At 37.2% G+C, this 22,419-nt stretch overlaps 1 long non-coding RNA gene and 1 other non-coding gene across 4 annotated transcripts in view; both read right to left on the reverse strand.

The window, feature by feature from the left end:
- Window positions 1-566: 566 nt before the first annotated feature.
- The window catches only part of LOC122676560, a 29,576-nt gene continuing 7,723 nt past the window's right edge, over window positions 567-22,419 (reverse strand). For 2 of the 3 annotated variants that reach the window (XR_006335601.1, XR_006335600.1), the window contains exon 3: window positions 5,408-5,708. This is a non-coding gene — a long non-coding RNA (uncharacterized LOC122676560). Of the gene's footprint in view, window positions 621-5,407; window positions 5,709-22,419 lie in introns of those variants that run through there. The other variant, XR_006335602.1, reaches the window with a different exon arrangement.
- On the reverse strand, window positions 16,557-16,628 carry TRNAY-GUA. The gene has a single exon. It is a non-coding gene; the product is annotated as a tRNA-Tyr (tRNA).

Below are 22,419 nucleotides of genomic sequence, written 5' to 3' on the forward strand. Positions count from 1 at the left end.
TGAGCAGAAGCCAACAAGTAGAAACTCCAGGGGGACCAGTGCCCAGGATAGGAAAACCTAAACTGTAACTGATGAATTGCTAGAGGCTGTGTGGAAAATTCTGAGAGTCAGAAACTTCAGGGGGACCCAGGCATAAAGCCTACACTTGGTGATTTTCAGCTCTAGGCCTTCTACCAGGTTCTCACGTTGAATACTAGAGAGAAATATACGCATACTTCTGGAAGGGAAAGGGGAAAATGAGCCATGGTGAAACACATCTATGTTTTTCTTTAATAAGGTCTGCCCCCAGGAGAAACTGTCTTACCAGTACCTAACCTTCTGGGGTTTTAGCAGAGCCTAACTGCCCACCCACAAGAAAGAAGAGCCATGTGTTAGATCGGTTATCCATTTGGATTTAATAATCCTTCCAAGACAATGTGTGCAGAACACACTGAGTCGCTTCAGTCATGTCCAACTCTTTGCAACCCTATGGACCCATAGTCTGCCAGGCTCCTCTGTCCATGATTCTCCAGGCAAGAATACTGGAGTGGGCTGCTGTCCCGTCCTCCAGGGGATCTTCCCAATCAAGGGATCACCCCTGTGTCTTGCGAGTTCTTTACCACTAGCACCACCTGGAAGCCCTTCCAAGACAATGGCAGAGGTTAAAGTGGAGAAGAAAATCCTAAAGCAATGGCAAAATCTTTGATAATTGGAGTACGTAGCAGCAAAATAATGAGGAAGGGCAGAGGACCAAATAGCTAAAATGTCAAATATGCATGAGTTTTTATGCAATGATGGAGAAATAATAATTTCTAAGAAATAGCTGAATAACAAAGAGGAAATGAACCTCATTTCCTGGCCCAAAGTGTGTGGAAAAGTCAGAGAGTGAATTTCAGTCAGGCAAAGAGAAGTGTATATTCTATGAAGAGCTTGAGAATGATGCATGGCATGTGTGCTCAGTCGTGTCTGAATCCAAGACCCTGTGGACCATAGCCCACCAGGCTTCTCTGTACATGGGATTTCCCTGGCAAGAATACTGGAGTGGGTTGTCATTTCCTTCTCCAGGGGGTCTTCCTGACACAAGGGTGGAACTCGGGTCTCCTCATTTACTGCTGAGCCTCCAGGGAAGACCAGGGTTCATGAGAGCACAGTATGAAGACTGTGAGTGGGAGGAGCTCTTGGAGGTCACGCAAAGACAAGAACTATGTTCATAGATGACCTGGAATAGAGACTGGAACATGAGGAGGCAATATAGGAATAGGAAGTGCAGACAGTCACACTTCCTGCAACATTTTCTAAAGAACAATCTGTGGTCCCTTAATGTCAGTGGCAGTATCTCTAAAGGTCTTGGGGAAGACAAATGCTTATTTTATATCTATAGTTGATCTGGTGACCTTGAGAAGTAAACAGTGTCAGCTTGGGGTGTATGGGGAAAGCTCTCTCTTTTCTTTTTCTTGATAAAAGACATCCTGCTGACTTCCAGGCTGAGTTCCAGCACTTAATTGTGGACATATTTGACATCATTCACTGAACTGTTGTCCAAATGTCAATAACCACACACCTTCAGAATTCTTATTATGTGCTTCAAAACAAAACAAACAAAACACTGCATTTCAAGTGGTTGAAGTTTGGTTTTCTATTACTTGGAACTTGAGGCAATTCTGTCTGTATAATTTCCATGCTCTTTTTAGGAAGAATTAATTATTCTCCTCCTCATATGTTTTCATTACATTTCTTTCCAAACCTGCCTGTAATAGTTGCATAATATATTGTTGTTTGTGTTTCTCTCCCATAGAGCAAACATTCCTCGAAGGCAAAGATGCCATTATATTTACATATGTGTTCTAAGCCCATCTTACAGTATCTAATACATGATAAGAAATCAGTTTAAAATGTTGAATCATGGATGAATTTTGAATATATTAGAGACCTATCATTTTATCTCCCAAGAATTGCTTCTGGGGATTGTCTTTTCTCTCTTACATTCATGGCAACTTCCTGCTGAATAAAATAATCTTATGCCCAGGCCACACACACACACACACACAAAGACAATTTAGAAATGAGACTTTCCATACTGACGTGCCAATTATAGTCTTTTCCTAGGCATTCGGAGTACAGTATTAAAATGAAAGAACTTGTGGAGCCATGGAAACAGAACCATACTATTGACAGTATCTCAGTGGAAGAATTCATAAATTATTTTGATAAATAGAATTAGAATCTACTCTAATTCCCATGTCCCTTAATGCATGGTTGATCAATTTCTCCTTGGCTTCAGAGAGATACTGATGAACACTTACAAATGATTTCTTTTGTGGCCTAACCTAACCAGAGAAGATTCCTGTTTCTCATAACCAAATGAATTTTAATAATTAGGACCCAGTGAGATACAGCTGGATATGGAGGGTGGGTACAATTTCAATATCTGGTGAATATTACATGTGGTACGTACAAGAGAACATTATTAGGGCAAACCTGAAATAAAACATTTTAAGGATTATATCACAAGAGGTGGGGTCAGATGACAAGTTAAAAATACAAACTTGGTTCACATTGTGTAGGGAATTGAATGCAAGTCTCTCTTTAACATGACTTCTTAGGAGGGCAGAGCACTCATAACACCCAGTTCTTAGATAGGCAAACCCCTAAATGACCATATAAGTGATGATCACAAAACCACAGGGCTTGCCAGGCATTAAGCAAGAAACAGAACTCACAAAATTGAACTGTAAGTCCCACACTCTAACCACTAACACCACTCCCTTCCTACAGTACATTTAGTGTGAAATAATTTTTTGGTCTCTGCATGGTTGCAGTCAACTGAAGTAGAGTGGAAAAAATTAAAACCAGGCCATGAACTAAAAATGCATTTTTTTCCTTCCATTTAAGGACCTTGAAATTAAAAAAAAAAAAAAAATTAAAAAATTTCATGGAAATTAGAAACCCCAAATATAGTTTTCTACTACCAGCACTAATCTTCTTTTATACTAGAGCACATAAAAAATGTGCAAAAATTTTTTATCTGTACATGAAATTAGACTGTTTTTCATCTCTTTGAGAAATGGCAGTTTTTTAGAGAGGGGCTGTTAATAAGGAGGTATTTTCTTCAGATTCTCAGGCCAGTCAAACTTTGATAATGCAAGATTATCAAAAAGATGAAATTAACATTTACATTTTAAGTTATATCAGATTACTACTTTATATATATTTTTATTTTTCCAGAATAAAGGTAAATTAGAATTTTTATAAGAAGAGAATTCAGAGGTAAAGGCAGTTTGGTGTCTAAAGATCCAGTAATCCATGAAAGAGCCTCTTTTTTCCCCTTTCATTTCCTGTTTTTGAACTCCTTCCACTAGCACCATTCAAGCTAAGAGTAATACTGTGCTTCAGCACAAATGGCTGAAAGTGACATTAATTATTTTATTTATTTATTTTTTGTTTTTTTGGGCAGTCTGCCTGCAGACAGTGGGACTTGGCGAGCTGTTTTGCCTTGCAGATGTGCTAACTTTAATTTTTTCTGACAGAGATGATAGCTTTAATGATGCTGATTTAAATTAGAAGATCTGACTCCTGAAACATTAACTGAAAATATTGGTCTGACTCAAGGCTAAGCATTCAAAATAAAATTCTCTATGGTCATATAGTTATCATATTTTGAATACTTAGGTAAAAAACAAGTGACTAAGTACATATTTAAAATTGTAACAGAATACCAACATACCAACAAAATTCATTTTGGTGTTGTAAAAGATCATTCTAGTTTAAATTGCTCCTCATTACATAAGGCTGCTTTTATTCTTAAAGTGTGTATCATGTGTCTATAAGTATGATTATTCTAATACTAAATAGGATCAAGAGTTTCATTAATAGGAAACTGCAATGAATTCACTTTTTGGAAAATAATGAAGCCATTTCAAACTAAATATTTTCATCCCGAAAGGATTAGGATAGAACAAAAAGACTTTTGATTAAAAAATAAAGGGTATGGAATTTAACAATCATAAATAGTAATAAAGGGTTGTTCTAGGGTATGGCTCCTGATTTCCCAGAGTTCATGCCCAGAGTAATTTACTTTGGTGTTTCAAACTCCACATTCTTTTCCTCACCTCAGACCAGCTGAGCTTTCAAGCCTTTGAATTCCTCTTTCATAATTTCAGCTCTTCATGGTGCTTTGAAATGCATATTTTCCAGAAATAGAGTATTAGTCACAAAGAAAGGAGTCAGTTTGGTTTCATGATCAAATTTTTTCCCCCATATTTAGGATGTCCTGTAATAACTGATCTCTGAAGCAATAGAATTGGATTTCTAGGCTCACTTCATCCTAAGTGGAATTTTCCATATACCTTTATTTGCTTAGATTCTATAGTTTTGGTAACAATTTCTACATTTTTAATATTGTCTTACCCATCCATAAGGATACGTTTAAATGTTAGTTTAAATACATTTTCCACTGCAATTTATAATTTTATAATATTTTCCTCAATAAGCATTTTTGACAAGCATTTTCTGAAAATAATATTAATTTGCCAAAAGGATACCAAGAGACTGTGAACTTATTAGTGGCAAACACTTGTTTTTCCCACTCCTTTTATCTCTAGGAAGTAATTCTATGTGTATGGTAAACTTGCAATCATTAAATGTGTTGAATGCATGAATAAATAATAACTTTTTAAAAGTTTCTATAATTTTTTTTAAAATAAACATTTTAGAGAATGTAGCAGTTGCCTATCACTACTCTGGTTGCTGTTGAAAACATAAAAGAATATAAATTTCCACAGAAAATAAAATTTCAATAAAAAATCCACATAGCAACAAAATTAATTTTAGTATTGAAAAAGACTCATCATTTTAAATGCTCATCATTGCATATCATTTCACAGAATATCAGATTTTAAAATAATATTGAATATTTTAAAAATTCAGTTAACTTATTTCTATAAATGAGGGACTGAGGATAGATTAGTTAATGGTGTTGCCTGAATTCACTTACATAACAACATACATTGGTGAAATTGATTTAGAATCAAAATCTCTTTAAAACAATGTGAACTGTCAAAAATGGAAAAACTTCTTCCCTTTCATACAATCTAGCAAAGCAAATATAAAATTATTTAGGACACACACAAACATTTATAAGAAAATAAATTCCTCAATTAAATTGCAATTTGCTACTGACTGTATGAGAACAAAAACTTCAAAAAAAATAGGTACTTTTAATTAAATTATATTTCCCTCATGTCTGTAAATCAAACTTGCCAAAGCAAATATAAAAGGAAGCACCTTTATTCTTTAGTCTCACTAAAACTTACATTACCATATGTAAAATAGATAGCCAATGGGAATTTGCTGTATGGATCAGGAAACTCAAACAGGAGCTCTGAATTAACCTACAGGGGTGGGATGGGGAGGGAGATGGGAGGGAGTTTCAAAAGAGAGGGGATATATGTATAGCTATGGCTGATTCATTGAGGTTTGACAGAAAACAGCAAAATTCTGTAAAGCATTATCCTACAATAAAAAATAAATAAATTTAAATACACACCAAAAATGTTAATTGTGATATTGGTGGATCCAGCCACAGATGTACTACACATGCATGAGTAGACACCGTGTCCTCTTACTGGTCTCCAGCACAGATTACAGCTTGCTTTCCATTTCTTCATCAAATATTAGCAAAAGGGATGGGAGAAATCCATAATATCATTGAACACAGGTTAAGGTTTTCCCTAAATAGGAAGGCAAAAGGAGAATGGGGTGGCAGAAGATGAGATGGTTAGATAGCATCACCGACTCAATGGACATAAATTTGAGCAAACTCTGGAAGTCAGTGGAGGACAGAGGACCCTGGCATGCTGTAGACCAAGGTGTTGCAGTGTCGAACATGACTTAGCAACTGAACAACAACAAAGTTAAGAAGTACTGATATCAGTTATTAACCTGGATATATATTTTGACCTTGGGGCTTCCTAGACTGCTCAGTGGTAAAGATCCACCTACCACTGCAGGAGACTCAGGAGATGTGGGTTGTATCCTGGGTCAGGAAGATCCTCTGGAGGAGGACATGGCAACCCACTCCAGTATTCTTACCTGGAAAATCCCATGGACAGAGGAGCCTGGTGGGCTACAGTCCATGGGGCTGCAAAGAGTTGGATACGACTGAGCACACACACACATTCAGAAACAAAGACAAGTACTACCCTTTTCCTTGCAAGTACAATGGAAAGCTAAAACCACTCTACAGTATCTTTGGAGTGGATAGGGTAGATGGTGGGTGGGACACTTTCTTTTTTTTTTTTTTTTGTCATACATTGATATGAATCAGCCATAGAGTTACACGTATTCCCCATCCCAATCCCCCCTCCCACCTCCCTCTCCACCCGATTCCTCTGGGTCTTCCCAGTGCACCAGGCCCGAGCACTTGTCTCATGCATCCCACCTGGGCTGGTGATCTGTTTCACCATAGATAATATACATGCTGTCTTTCAAAACATCCCACCCTCACCTTCTCCCACAGAGTTCAAAAGTCTGTTCTGTACTTCTGTGTCTCTTTTTCTGTTTTGCATATTGTGTTATCATTACCATCTTTCTAAATTCCATATATATGTGTTAGTATGCTGTAATGTTCTTTATCGTTCTGGCTTACTTCACTCTGTATAATGGGCTCCAGTTTCATCCATCTCATCAGAACTGATTCAAATGAATTCTTTTTAACGGCTGAGTAATATTCCATGGTGTATATGTACCACAGCTTCCTTATCCATTCATCTGCTGATGGGCATCTAGGTTGCTTCCATGTCCTGGCTATTATAAACAGTGCTGCAATGAACATTGGGGTGCATGTGTCTCTTTCAGATCTGGTTTCCTCAGTGTGTATGCCCAGAAGTGGGATTGCTGGGTCATGTGGCAGTTCTATTTCCAGTTTTTTAAGGAATCTCCACACTGTTTTCCATAGCGGCTGTACTAGTTTGCATTCCCACCAACAGTGTAAGAGGGTTCCCTTTTCTCCACACCCTCTCCAGCATTTATTGCTTGTAGACTTTTGGATAGCAGCCGTCCTGACTGGCGTGTAATGGTACCTCATTGTGGTTTTGATTTGCATTTCTCTGATAATGAGTGATGTGGAGCATCTTTTCATGTGTTTGTTAGCCATCTGTATGTCTTCTTTGGAGAAATGTCTGTTTAGTTCTTTGGCCCATTTTTTGATTGGGTCATTTATTTTTCTGGAATTGAGCTTCAAGAGTTGCTTGTATATTTTTGAGATTAATCCTTTGTCTGTTGCTTCATTTGCTATTATTTTCTCCCAATCTGAGGGCTGTCTTTTCACCTTACTTATAGTTTCCTTTGTTGTGCAAAAGCTTTTAAGTTTCATTAGGTCCCATTTGTTTAGTTTTGCTTTTATTTCCAATATTCTGGGAGGTGGGTCATAGAGGATCTTGCTGTGATTTATGTCAGAGAGTGTTTTGCCTATGTTCTCCTCTAGGAGTTTTACAGTTTCTGGTCTTACATTTAGATCTTTAATCCATTTTGAGTTTCTTTTTGTGTATGGTGTTAGAAAGTGTTCTAGTTTCATTCTTTTACAAGTGGTTGACCAGTTTTCCCAGCACCATTTGTTAAAGAGGTTGTCTTTTTCCATTGTATATCCTTGCCTCCTTTGTCAAAGATAAGGTGTCCATAGGTTCGTGGATTTATCTCTGGGCTTTCTATTCTGTTCCACTGATCTATATTTCTGTCTTTGTGCCAGTACCACACTGTCTTGATGACTGTGGCTTTGTAGTATAGTCTGAAGTCAGGCAGGTTGATTCCTCCAGTTCCATTCTTCTTTTTCAAGATTACTTTGGCTATTCGAGGTTTTTTGTATTTCCATACAAATTGTGAAATTCTTTGGTCTAGTTCTGTGAAAAATACCGTTGGTAGCTTGATAGGGATTGCATTGAATCTATAGATTGCTTTGGGTAGAATAGCCATTTTGACAATATTGATTCTTCCAATCCATGAACACGGTATGTTTCTCCATCTGTTTGTGTCCTCTTTGATTTCTTTCATCAGTGTTTTATAGTTTTCTATGTATAGGTCTTTTGTTTCTTTAGGTAGATATACTCCTAAGTATTTTATTCTTTTTGTTGCAATGGTGAATGGTATTGTTTCCTTAATTTCTCTTTCTGTTTTTTCATTGTTAGTATATAGGAATGCAAGGGATTTCTGTGTGTTAATATTATATCCTGCAACTTTACTATATTCATTGATTAGCTCTAGTAATTTTCTGGAAGAGTCTTTAGGGTTTTCTATGTAGAGGATCATGTCATCTGCAAACAGCGAGAGTTTCACTTCTTCTTTTCCTATCTGGATTCCTTTTCTTTTTCTGCTCTGATTGCTGTGGCCAAAACTTCCAACACTATGTTGAATAGTAGTGGTGAGAGTGGGCACCCTTGTCTTGTTCCTGACTTCAGGGGAAATGCTTTCAATTTTTCACCATTGAGGGTGATGCTTGCTGTGGGTTTGTCATAGATAGCTTTTATTATGTTGAGGTATGTTCCTTCTATTCCTGCTTTCTGGAGAGTTTTAATCATAAATGAGTGTTGAATTTTGTCAAAGGCTTTCTCTGCATCTACTGAGATAATCATATGGTTTTTATCTTTCAATTTGTTAATGTGGTGTATTACATTGATTGATTTGCGGATATTAAAGAATCCTTGCATTCCTGGGATAAAACCCACTTGGTCATGGTGTATGATTTTTTTAATATGTTGTTGGATTCTGTTTGCTAGAATTTTGTTAAGAATTTTTGCATCTATGTTCATCAGTGATACTGGCCTGTAGTTTTCTTTTTCTGTGGCATCTTTGTCTGGGTTTGGAATTAGGGTGATGGTGGCCTCATAGAATGAGTTTGGAAATTTACCTTCATCTGCAATTTTCTGCAATAGTTTGGGACACTTTCTTAATCTAGTCAATCCAGCCTTAACCTCTCCTGAAGTTTCTTGTATTCTCAGGCCTGTGACTTTCCTCCTATCTAGCTTATTTTCCTACAGTTGAGACTATCTGCTTGACTGCTATGTTCTATGAAATACCGGGTTTTGCAAATCAAAGGTGCACAATAGACATTCTTGTTGTTTTAAAGTTCTGGAACCAGTCTCTGTCTGCCATAATGTTGCTGAGTCCTCCACAATTTCTTATTTCAGATGTCAACACCAGTCCTACTTTGTACCCAACAGACAAACATGGAGGACCTCCTGCTTCATTTCTGTGGATTTATTAAGGAGACTAAATTAATTCTGTGTCTAATCTCCTTCAATCTAAATTATGTCCAGGGGGCCCTGCTTTTCAAAACTAAACTTGATCTTTGATATTATTCATATTCAGTTGCCCCTGCAGTTATTCTAAAACTCATTTAAAATGACATTTTTACTGAAAACAAATAAATATTTATTTATTACAGAAAAAACTTCACATAAGAAAACAAAAATCACTTATAATCCCCTTTCAGTTTCTGTGCAATTCTTGCAATTAGGGAGCCTTTTGATAGTGGGACGACATGAACATAGATATGGATGTACATGTAGGCTTATTTGGTGGCTCAGTGGCAAAGAATCCACCTGCGATGTAGGAGATGTGGGTTTGATCCCCTGGGTGGGGAAGATCCCCTGGAGAAGGAAATGGCAACCCAATCCAGAATTCTTGCCTGAGAAATCCCATGGACAGAGGAGCCTGGGGGGGCTAAACATTCCATAGTGTCCCAAAGAGTTGGACACGACTTAGCAAATCAGCAACATCAAAAACAAATTATATGCACTCATTTTAGATAAATCATTTTAGATATATTCTGAGCTATATATTTGAATGCCAACACAACTGCATGGAAAACACAAGCTGATATTGCAATTCATTTCAGCAGGAAGGTCTCCTGAGTACCTGGATTCTGTTCTTTTATAAAAGTCTCTGAAGAAACTTGTCAAAAATTTGGAATGACAGTACTTGGCTATTCCAGTGGAAAGATCATTTTCACTTCCAAGAAATGCAGCACAAATTGTTCTTTTTCCATATGCTACAACATTTAGTATTATCACACCTAAGGAGATTCCATGGACAGATGTAAAAAACACAAACACTTTTGTTGAGACTATCCAAAACGTAGACATTGTCTTTGAGAAAATAATCATCTTTAGAATCTCTAAATAATCTCATGTCAACAACTTGATCTTTTAAATCTGTAATTTTCATGATGCTCACTAATTCTGTGTGTGTGTATAAGACAAAGAGAGGAGAGTTGATTTTGTTGATGCTTTTCTAATACATAGATAAGTAAAACAACATTTTTACTCTGAACACGTAAGCTAAACATATCCTTTTTTCATGAGAGGTTTTTTAAAAAATATTATATATTCCTTTCTTTTTTTTGAAGTAAGAAGAATTTCGTTATGGAAATATCTACAGATAAAGTATGTGTGAAATAATGAAATATAATATTATGAAAAAGGAAACATAAATACAAAATTATAAGCTAAGTGTCAATGACCTTGCTTATGCAGACGTTCAACTCTTTTGCAGACTATGCTTTTTTATTTTTATTATCTTTATAGTATACTATCCTTTACACTGATATTATGTATTTAAATAAAAATTTCATTCTCCGTAATTTGAGTGTTCATTTAGGCATACAATTTGAATGATCTTGTTAAATATTTTTCAAGAAGTCCTTTTTCTAGCCAGTCAAAGTTCTCTTCTCAACTCTCCCTATATATTCCTTATAAATATCTAAATTGGTCTTAATATTTGTGGATTTATTGTACCCAAAATCTATCCATGTTTTCTATAGTGTGAAACTTTCTCAAAGTTTGCAATGTCTGCGTTTTGCAACTTCAATTCTAGAAAATCACTGTGACAATTGCTAGAGTTGTCTCTTCTCCAGGGAAATAAACTTGGGATCAACTATTATTCTGCACCTCAGAAACATCTTCAAATTTGTGAGAAAACAAAATAACAGACTATCTAGTTATAACATATCTATTTAGTATATAAAGCCCTAAGAAAAAAAGGTGTTATTTTCCTTGTGTTTTTAAATGTTTTCTTCACTTGCTTCATTATTAGTATATATCACTTGCTTTTTGGTTGCCTAATTTTTGTTCCTAATTGGAAAATCTAGGCTTATTTTTGCATAAGAGATACACAGATTATGTGTATTTTCCCCTCAGTGTGTAGCTCATGTGTTTTCTGCCTGCATCACAAACCTGCCTACATTTACTACCACTATTGTTTATCTAATGTTGCTGGTAGTTTTTCTATCTTCCAGATAAGAATAAGCTGTGCATTTCATATCTTAAGAAAATCTAAGAAACTAGATGAATAAATGTTAGAATTCATAAAGGAGTTCTGTTTGACATAAGTTAATAGCTTCCACTAACCAATAATAATTGGAATAGAAGAATTGAGAGAAAACCCTACTCACATGGCAATAATTCCTATCACTCTTACACTAATTTGCTTAGGACAGTTATTATTCTCACTACTCTATTTCTACTCCTACTTCTTCTCTTAACACTGTCACCAAGAGGTGGTGTAGGACTAGTACTACTAGTATGTGTACTAGGACTTCTCTTACTATTAGATCATGGCAATAAGAAACCCCAAGGGTTTATTGATACATTGATAATAAGAGAGGGCTCTATGAAGAAAACAAAACAATACCTGAAAGCCAGGAAAAATAAAACCTAAGTTAAAGATATACTATATTCTTGGATTTTAAAAAATGAATTTTTCAAAAAACTTCATACATGCTAAATTAATTTAAAGATTTACTACAATTTTGATCAAACTTAAGCAAAATGATCCTGAAGTTTATCTGAAAGAAGAGAAGAGTTGTTTTAATTGAGGAAGTATGAGGGAGGCGTGCTTCATGTGCTATTTCAAAGAAGTTTTTATTCATTCGCTTGTGAAATATTTAATGAGTTCCTTACTCAGTGATAGACATTCATGACACAGCAGAGACAGGTAAACTTTCTCCCTTCCTGAAGCTTGCAATCTGATTGACAACATCAAAAATAGACTAGTCAACACATAAGTGGATGATAATTCCTGATTATAATTTCTGTGAAATATATTGTAAAACCCCAGATAGAAGGACCAGGAAATGTCATTTTGAGGAAGTGACATTTGAGCAGAAACTCCAAGATGAGAATCAACCAGTCCTTTGCACAGATGAAGGAACAATATTCCTAGTTCAAGCTACATGACTCAAGCAAGTTCTTTAATTTCTCTGTCCTATTCTTTATCTGAAAAATGGGGACTTTATAGTATATACCTTATTAAAGTGTTAGGAAATGAGTTATTCTTTGTCAAGTACATAAAACAGTGCCAGAAATATTTTAAATATTCAATAAATGTTGAAAAATGTTTGATAATGCCTGAAACTTCACTAAAAATAGAGACAAACAGAAAATCTAGCCACTTTATATACAATTTATCCTCATTGGCAATGCAGTAATAAGTGGAAGTCATTTGGTTTTGTTCATTGCACACATTTAAAATCATTCTATTTAAAATAATATAAGAGAGTAGACTTATAGAACTAAAACCCAATGACTTTAATCTCAAATATTGTCAGAATGATTCAATGTGCTTATCTTAAAATCTTAGAGAAATTTATATTTTTTAAATTAAATTTAATGCTTCCAAGGAGATAGTGGAAACCAAAGATATCCAGTTATTGAAACATGTAGGCAGAAAGCAGGAAATCTGGGTTCCTTTATGAACACTCCCACTCGGATTCTCTGCCTGCCACCTTGAAGTTCATTCAGGCTTTCATTTTCTTATATTTAGAAATGTTCACAGAGAAATGAACATTTAGAAACTTGTAACATTTCTCAATATAAAATATTTTTGCATAATTCAAGTCTGAATCTGCATCTGAATTATCAATGAATGGTTTTATGATTCTCCAAAAAGAATTATGATATGTACATTTGGGGAAGCTATAATAAGCTAATGCTTTCATGGGAGTTGGAAAAATAAATGCCAACATGTTATAAGAAATGCTGATATCACTTGAGACCTGATTTTTAAATTTTGCCTTTAAAATTTCTAAAATAATAATAATAATAGGAATATAATAGTAATAATGATTATGATACATTCCCCCTAGCAGATGCAATATCTCAGGCACATCAGAAGTTTAAGGGAAAGAAAAACTATGAAACTGGATGACTACTGCAGGAGATAATTGATATATGAGAGAAATAAAAGGAAATTTTAAGCATGAGATGATTAGTCCTCAACTTCTGAATTGTAGTGTTGGAGAAGACTCTTGTGAGTCCCTTGGACTGCAAGGAGATTCAACCAGTCCATCCTAAAGGAAATCAGTCTTGAATATGCATTGGAAGAACTGATGTTGAAGCTGAAACTCCAATACTTTGGCCACCTGATGCAAACAGCTAACTCATTTGAAAAGGCCCTGATGCTGGGAAAGATTGAGGGCAGGAGGAGAAGGGGATGACAGAGGATGAGATGGTTGGATGGCGTCACTGACTCAATGGATATGAGTTTGCATAAACTCCAAGAGTTGGTGATTGACAGGGAAGCCTGGCGTTCTGCATTCCATGGGGTCGCTAAGAGTTGGACACGACTGAGTGACTGAACTGACTGAACATCTGAATTGATGCTTTTGAGCTGTGGTGTTGGAGGAGCCTCTTGAGAGTCCTTTGGACTGCAAGGAGATCAAACCAGTCAATTCTAAAAGAAATCAGTCCTGAATATTCATTGGAAGAAATGATGCTGAAGCTGAAGCTCTAATACTTTGGCCACCTGATGTGAAGAACTGACATTGGAAAAGACCCTGATGCTGGGAAAGACTGAAGGCAGGAGTTGAAGGGGACAACAGAGGATGAGATGATTGGAGGGCATCACTGATTCAGTGGACATGAGTTTGAGCAAGCTCTAGGAGCTGGTGATGGACAGGGAAGCCTGGCATGCTGCAGTCCATGGGGTCGCAGAATCAGACATGACTGAGTGACTGAACTGAACTGAACTAAATTGAACATCTATGTACAAAATCCAAGAAGCCCCTTCAGCAGTCACCCAAGTTCTTTTATTTTTAAGTGTATTGCAGAAAAAACCGAGCATCAGGTCCAGCACATAATTATAATTGAGTTCTAGAAGAGTTTGAATACTCAATCTGGGAAAGTCTGGCATACCACCCTGAACCCTGATTAGAGAAATGTGAGGTTTGGTGATATTGGGTGAGTATTTCTGACTCAATGTTTCAGAAAACCTTGCATCCTCAGATTCTTCTGAATCGTTTGGGTGTGCAGAATTTTCTCACTCTATGATGTTCTTCTCTAGCACACCTCTTTTCTTGAAGATGATTCAGAGATCTCTTCTTTCAAGAAACATGCACACTGTTGTGCACCACAATATGACTCTTAATGACCCAGTCAGGAAGCACTGGCCCTGCTGAAAGAGGAAAGAGATGATACTCTCTTTGAAATGACTGTAGGATCTCATACAATCAGGAGTTCCCATCGTGAAAGAGTGCAGTGTAATCAACTTGTCACAAAATGGCTGGTTAATCTCCTTGAAAGGTAATTTTGTATTGGATGTTCAACTTTGACCAGACCTTGATTGTATATCATCAGTGATGGCAATTTTATCTGTATTTTTTTTTTCTTCTCTATTTTCTTATAGGGAGTAAGGGGAGGTTCAGGTTTTGATGTTTGGGTCTTCAGGCTCCAGGAATGTCCAGCTCTTGGACATTCATCACAGCCCAGCTGCTGACTCTGGCAGTGGTCATTTGGCTTCTTCATCCAGATCTTCTGCAGCAGCTGCTCTGTCATCCTCAGGTACTGGTTCCTCATCCAGCTCCAGCTGGCCCATGTCAACTGGACCTATGCATGGTCTTCATTTCTGTCATCATAGCACTTCCATTATTGTACTCCTTGTGCCAACACTGGGGTAGCCAATCATAGATGTTGGCTTTTGCCAACTGGTCATTTTCTCCAATTTGGTGCTCTTTTCATTGTGGATGCTCTCTTAGACACAGTAACATATAGTGCGAAATTCTTTAAACTTCATTCCTATTCAAGTAGATCCAAATTCTACAACTGGGGCTTTCTGTAAAACTCACACACAGCATTTTTTTTTCCACTACTGATATTCTAAAACCATAAGGACTCCAAGGCACTTGTGCTGCTTGCTATACAGCCTGGATCTACTGAAGATGCCGTTCGTATTCTCCACCCTATCCAAAACTAGCAGTCTTTTGTGTCATCCAGTAAGCAGAGCAGAGTAACATTTATGAGTATGAAATATGCTATCTCTGAAACTTTAAGAGGTCTTCTACCAAATGTCATCCTTCTTCTTTTAGTGGTGGAAGGTATATGGTATCATATACATATAATTATATATATATATATATATGGTTTACTTTGAAGAACTTGTCTAGACATGCAACAGCCAACTGGATCTCAAAAATCTTCACTGAAAGGACAGATCCGGAATCTTCATATGTTTTATCTTCTATCTTCTGTAGCATATGTGACATTCCATGGCCTCCAGCATGGGTAACACATTGTGGTCACTCAGTTTAACATGATGTCATCAATATATAGGATGAGGATGATATTCTGCTGAATGGTCAGATGGTAAAAGATTCTCTGACTGTATTATGACAGAAGGCAGGAGAATTACCATATCCTGAAGCTAGGCCATAAATACATACTACTTTCCATCCCAAATAAATTTGAAGTGTCTAATCCTCTTTCCTGATAGGGATAGAAAGAATGGATTCATCAGATCAATGAGTGCATACCATATACCTGAGACCATGTTAATCTGCTGTCATAAAAATGTCACATCTGAAACAGGATCTGCAGGAATGGGTGAATTTATATCCTCCTCCAGGATCTGATTACATCCTTCATGTCTTTAAGGATGGCTTAAATATCTGCTACCACATCACTTCTGTTGTTGTGATGTAATGTTTTTATTTTACAATCTTGATTGGGAGAAGGTTAGTTTTAGAGTCTTTGACTTAGCTTTTCCTATTATAATAGCTCTTATACCACAAGCACAGATAAAATAATTGACACTGATGACATCCAATCAAAAGTCTGGAGCACTATACCAAGGTCATAGGATAAAAATCTCTGGCACTGACCAAGCCCCATAGCAATTGTTGCCATGAGCCTCCAGATCTAAGCTGGCCAGTTCTCTGACTCCCATATTAGGTCAAATACCCACTATATTACCCTACAAGTATCCTAATCAATCATCAAATGCCAGAATTCTGATAGAAATTTTCTCTGTCTTGAGGCTATAAAAATTGGTTCCTATCCTGTGAAAGGGTTTGGCTCTCTGCAGCTGGCCTGCTGTTTTAACAGCGTCTCTCAGTCTAATAAACTTTATTCTCCTCTCATTCTGTCTCATGTCTGGAAATTCCTTTCCAACCCATGCACCAGTACCAGTGAATTTGCTCAGTCATGTCTGACTCCTTGCAACCCCATGGACTGTAGCCTACCAGACTCCTCCATCCATGGAGTTTTCCAGGCAAGAGTACCGGGGTGGGTTGCCATTTTCTTCTCCAGGGGATCTTCCCTACCCAGGGATTGAACCCAGGTCTCCTGCATTACAGGCAGATGTTCTACCATCTGAACCACCAGGGAAGCCCACACAGACCATGACAAAAAGCATGGTCAACGCTCAGCCTCCAAGCTCACTTAGTGACAAGCTAATATTGTACCCATTTCACTCTGGGAGTGGCAGTGATTTATCTTGATTGTGTTAAATCATGACCATAGGTATATTTTCCCTTTCTTACCTACATGGCCGTAACCAGTTTATGGAATGCTTGATCTGCCAGCAGAGTGTACATAACATTATATCAGACCAAGAAATTCACTTTAAATCAGCAAAGGAAGTTTAGCAATGAATGCATGGTAATGGGATACATGAGTTATATCATGTTGCATTACTCAGGAGTTGCTGGCTTGAGAGAGTGATGGGATAGTTTTTCGAAGGTAATAACCAAGACACTAACTCAGAGATGCTACTTCGTATGGATTAATCATCATCTTCAAGAATACATTATACACACTAAGTCAACAACTAGTATATAATTCTGTGTCATCAGTAGGTCGAATACTTGGGTATGGAATGGAAACTAAGGGCAAAAGTAGAAGTGGCTCCACTTACTATTACATTCCAATTACCACTTACCATACAGGAACGAACCTGGGAAATTTGTGCTTCCTGGCCCTGAACCCTAGGATTAGACACCCTAGTTTCCAGATAGGCACTGCTTCCAACCAGGGTCACAGCAAAAGTCCCATAAACTAAACTACAGCTGTTGCCCTGTCACTTCTGTCTCTTCCTTCTGAGATATCAGAAGTCAAGAAAAGGGTTACCACTTTGTCGGAGGTAAATTGATTCTGCTTATTAAGACTGCATTGCTGCTATGAAATGGGGAAGGGAATACATTTGGCATCAGGTGATCTACTAAGCACGGTTATAATATACAGCCTTGACGTACTCCTTTTCCTATTTGAAACCAGTCTGGTGTTCCATGTCCAGTTCTAGCTGTTGCTTCTTGACCTGCACACAGATTTCTCAAGAGAGAGTCAGGTGCTCTGGTATTTCCATCTCTTTCAGGATTTTCCACAGTTTATAGTGATCCACACAGTCAAAGGCTTTGGCATAGTCAATAAAGCAGAATTATATGTTTTTCTGGAACTCTCTTGTTTTATTGATGATCCAGCAATGTTGGCAATTTGATTTCTGGTTCCTCTGCCTTTTCTAAAACCAGCTTGAACATCTGGAAATTCATGGTTCACATATTGTTGAAGCCTGACTTGGAGAATTTTGAGCATTACTTTGCTATCATGTGAGATGAATGCCATTGTGCAGTAGTTTGAACATTCTTTGGCATTGCCTTTCTTAGGGATTGGAATTAAAACTGACCTTTTCCAGTCCTGTGGCCACTGCTGAGTTTTCCAAATTTGCTGGCATACTGAGTGCAGCACTTTCACAGCACCATCTTTTAGGATTTGAAATATCTCAACTGGAATTCCATCACCTCCACTAGCTTTGTTCGTAGTGATGCTTTCTAGGCCCACTTGACTTTGGAATCCAGGATGTCTGGCTCTAGGTGAGTGATCACACTCACACTTTTGAGAAATCTGTATGGAGGTCAGGAAGCAACAGTTAGAACTGGACATGGAACAACAGACTGGTTCCAAATAGGAAAAGGAGTACATAAAGGCTGTATATTGTCACCCTGCTTATTTAACTTATATGCAGAGTACAGTATGAGAAACACTGGGCTGGATGAAGCTGGGCTGTATGAAGCACAAGCTGGAATCAAGATTGCCAGGAGAAAGATCAGTAACCTCAGATATGCAGATGACACCACCCTTATGGCAGAAAGTGAAGAAAAACTAAAGAGCCTCTTGATGAAAGTGAAAGAGGAAAGTGAAAAATTTTGCTTAATGCTCAACATTCAGAAAACAAAGATCATGGCGTCCAGTCCCATCACTTCATGGCAAATAGATGGAGAAACAGTGGAAACAGTGGCAGACTTTATTTTTGGGAGCTCCAAAATCACTGCAGATGGTGACTGCAGCCAAGAAATTAAAGACACTTTCTCCTTGGAAGAAAAGCTATGACTAACCTAGAGAGCATATTAAAAAGCAGAGACATTACTTTGTCAACAAAGGTCCATCTAGTCAAGGCTATGGTTTTTCCAGTAGTCATGTACGGATGTGAGAGTTGGACTATAAAGAAAGCTGAGTGCCAAAGAATTGATGCTTTAACTGTGGTGTTGGAGAAGACTCGAGAGTCCATTGGACTGCAAGGAGATCCAAGTAGTTCATCCTAAAGGAGATTAGTCCTGGGTGTTCATTGGAAGGACTGATGTTGAAGCTGAAACTCCAATATTTGGCCACCTGTTGTGAAGAGCTGATTCATTGGAAAAGACCCTGATGCTGGGAAAGATTGAGGCCAGGAGGAGAAGGGGATGACAGAGGATGAGATAGTTAGATGGCATCACCGACTCAATGGACATGAGTTTGGTTAAACTCTGGAGTTGGTGATGGACAAGAGGCCTGGCATGCTGCTGTTCATGGGGTCACAACGAGTCGGACACGACTGAGTGACTGAACTGAAATGAACTGAACTGATCTACTTGGCAGATTCTTGGCACCCTTTTGCTCTGTTGTTGTTATAAATAGATAAGTATATCAACCATCCCTAAGACAGTCATGGTGCTAACAGGGGTAGAAGCCACAGGGATGAGTGTGGATTACAGCATCAGGAAAACCATCTAATCTAGCAAATGGGTAATAAAGAAAGAAAAATATGAGTTACAACCTAAGACCAACTGCAGCACAGTGGTTTTCCCTAATAAAACATAGTGGTTAAAATCCCAGAGGAGCTCTTTCTTAAACTTATGTAAAGGAAGTACATTCAAGCTGCTCAAGAGATGGGTTGTAGAAGATGCTATAGTGTATAACATAGGTAACTTCAGGATGGAGACACTTTCCAAGTTGTGGAGAGTGTTCAGCTGAATAACTGCCTTAGAAATTGAACTTTGCTGAGCCATACTAGTATATATACATATGTAAACATTATACATATGTAAATCTTATATCCATTTATGTATTACATATTAAATATGTAAAAATTAAATTTTAAAAAGTGATTGAGCTAAATTAAATGCAGAGTAAATCTTATTTTATTATTTAATGATTACTTTTCCTCCTATGGTATTTTTTCAGCTTTATTGGAGGTATACTTAATATAGAAAAATTTCACATATTTAATACATCCACAACCTCCAAAATATTTCTTGTGTCTTCCTGTTTTATTTTTGTTTTTGTGATAAGAATACAACATGAGATCTACCCTCTTAACAAGTTTTCAGATGCACAGAACTATGTGCACTAAAGGCAGTAGGTTATCCAGGAGATCTCTAGAACTTATTTATCTCATATAATTATAATATTATTCCCATTGTCCTGTCACTTCAATTCCTGTCAAGCATCACCCTATTCTCTGCTTCTATAAGTTTGATCATTTCAGATACCTCATATAAGTAGAATCATGCAGTATTTGTCCTATGACTTCTTTCACTTGCCATAATGTCTTGTTGATTCACTCATGTTGTCCAAATATAGGGTTTCTTTCCTTTTCTTTAAAATACTGAATTATATTCTGCTGTATGTATATATCACATTTTCTTCATTCATCTGTCAATGGATATTTGAGTTGTTTCTACATCTAGGCAATTGTGAGGAATGTAGCAATGAAAATGAGAGTGCAGGGATCTTTTTGAAATATTGATTTGAAGTTCTTCAGATATATACTAATAAGAAACATTGCTAGATCATATAGTAGTTTTATTTTTAATCTTTTGAGGAAACTCCATACTATTTTCTATAGTGGCCAAATCATTTTAAATTCTCACTAGCAGTGTCTAAGAATTTAAATTTCTCTCTACATCTTTGTCAACCCTTCTTATCCTTTTTTTTTTTTAACTGATAATCACCATTCTAACAGTCATGAAGTAAAATCTCATTGTGGTTTTTATGAGTAGAGATCAAATCACCAACATATGCTGGATCACAGAAAAAACAAGGGAATTAAAAAAAAAATCTACTTATGTTTTTTGACTATGCCAAAGACTTTGTGTGGATCACAACAAACTGTGGAATATTCTTAAGCAGATGGTGATACCAGACAACCTTACCTGCCTCCTGAGAAACTTGCATGCAGACAACAAGCAATAGTTAGAACCAGACATGGAACAACAGACTGATTCAAAATTGGGAAAGGAATATATACTGTCAAAGCAATATATTGTCAATATACAGTCAAGGCAGGATATTGTCACCCTGCTTATTTAACTTACATGCAGAGTACACCATGTGAAATCCTGGGCTAGATGAATTTACAAGCTAGAATCAAGATTTCCAGGAGAAATATCAGTAACCTCAGATATGCAGATAATACCACTTTAATGGCAGAAAGTGAAGAGGAACTAAAGAGCCTCTTGATGAAAGTGAAAGAGAAGAGTGAAAAACCTGACTTAAAACTCAACATTCAAAAAACAATGATCATGGCGTCAAGTCATTTCACTTCATGGCAAATAGATTGGGGAAATGTGGAAACAGTGTCATATTTCATTTTGTTGGGCTCTAAAATCAATATGGATGGTGACTGCAACCACGAAATTGAAAGACACTTGCTCCTTGGGAGAACAGCTATGTCAAACCTTGACAGTGTTTTAAAAAAGCAGAGACATCACTTTGCCGACAAAGGTCTCTCTAGTCAAAGGTAGAATTTTTCCAGTAGTCATGTGTGAATGTGAGAGTTGGACCATAAAGAAAGCTGAGCACCAAAGAATTGCCGTTTTGGAACTGTTCTGCTGCTGAAGACTCTTGAGAGTCCTTTGGGCTTCAAGAAGATCAAACCAGTCACTCCTAAAGGAAATAAACCCTGAATATTCATTGGAAGGACTGATGATGAAGCTCAACCTCCAACACTTTGTCTGCCTGATATGAAGAGACCCTGATGCTGGGGAAAATTGGGGGCAAGAGAAAAAGGGGACGACAGAGGATGAGATGGTTGGATGGTATCACTGATTCAATGGACATGAGTTTAAGCAAGCTCTGGGAGATAGTGACAGACAGAGAAGCCTGGCGTGCCATAGTTCACAGGATCGCAGAGTTGGACACAATTTAGCAACTGAACAACAGTTGATTAGTGATATTGAGCACCTTTTCATATGCCTGTTGGCCATTGTACATATTCTTTAAGGAAATGTTCATTCAAGGCCTTTGTCAAGTTTTAAATCAAGATATTTGTGTTTTTTGCCATTGAGTTGTAGGAGTTGTGTATATGCACTGGAAATCAAGTTCTTTTCAGACATACAGTTTGAAAATATTTATTTCTGCTTTGTAGGCCCTGGTGGTTCTTAGTATGAATCCAAGACACCCTCAGAAATAACCTTTAGGAAATTTAGGGAAAAAAAAGTTTATTACTTAGAAGTTCTGGAAATTACGTGCCACACTTTGGGCCACACAGCGAGGTCACAGGTAGAGAGAAAGAGAGAGAGAATGCATAAGCTCGAGATTCTGCTTCTATTTGCGGTCAAGGGTCGGGGCCTAGGGTTTCATGGGATTACTACTGATAAATTTAAAATATAAGAATGAGAATTGAAAGTGCAAGAAGAGAAAAAAGAAAAATAGCCCAAATGGCTAGTTATCTAAACCAAGCAATATGTTGGGGGGAAAAAAAAAGCCTCAAGTGGTGTTCAGCCTGGCTTTTTAACTAGTTGCATGGCTGGAAATGTGTTTATTCAATATAACTGTCATAGAAGTACCTCTTTGAAGTGGATGCCTCTGCAATCAAAGCTTAAGTCAGGCATTTGCATTAAAGCAAAGAGAAAATTCAATTGTC

This window comes from Cervus elaphus, chromosome 20 (genome assembly GCF_910594005.1).
Source record: "Cervus elaphus chromosome 20, mCerEla1.1, whole genome shotgun sequence".
In the NCBI taxonomy this organism is placed as follows: Eukaryota; Metazoa; Chordata; class Mammalia; order Artiodactyla; family Cervidae; genus Cervus; species Cervus elaphus.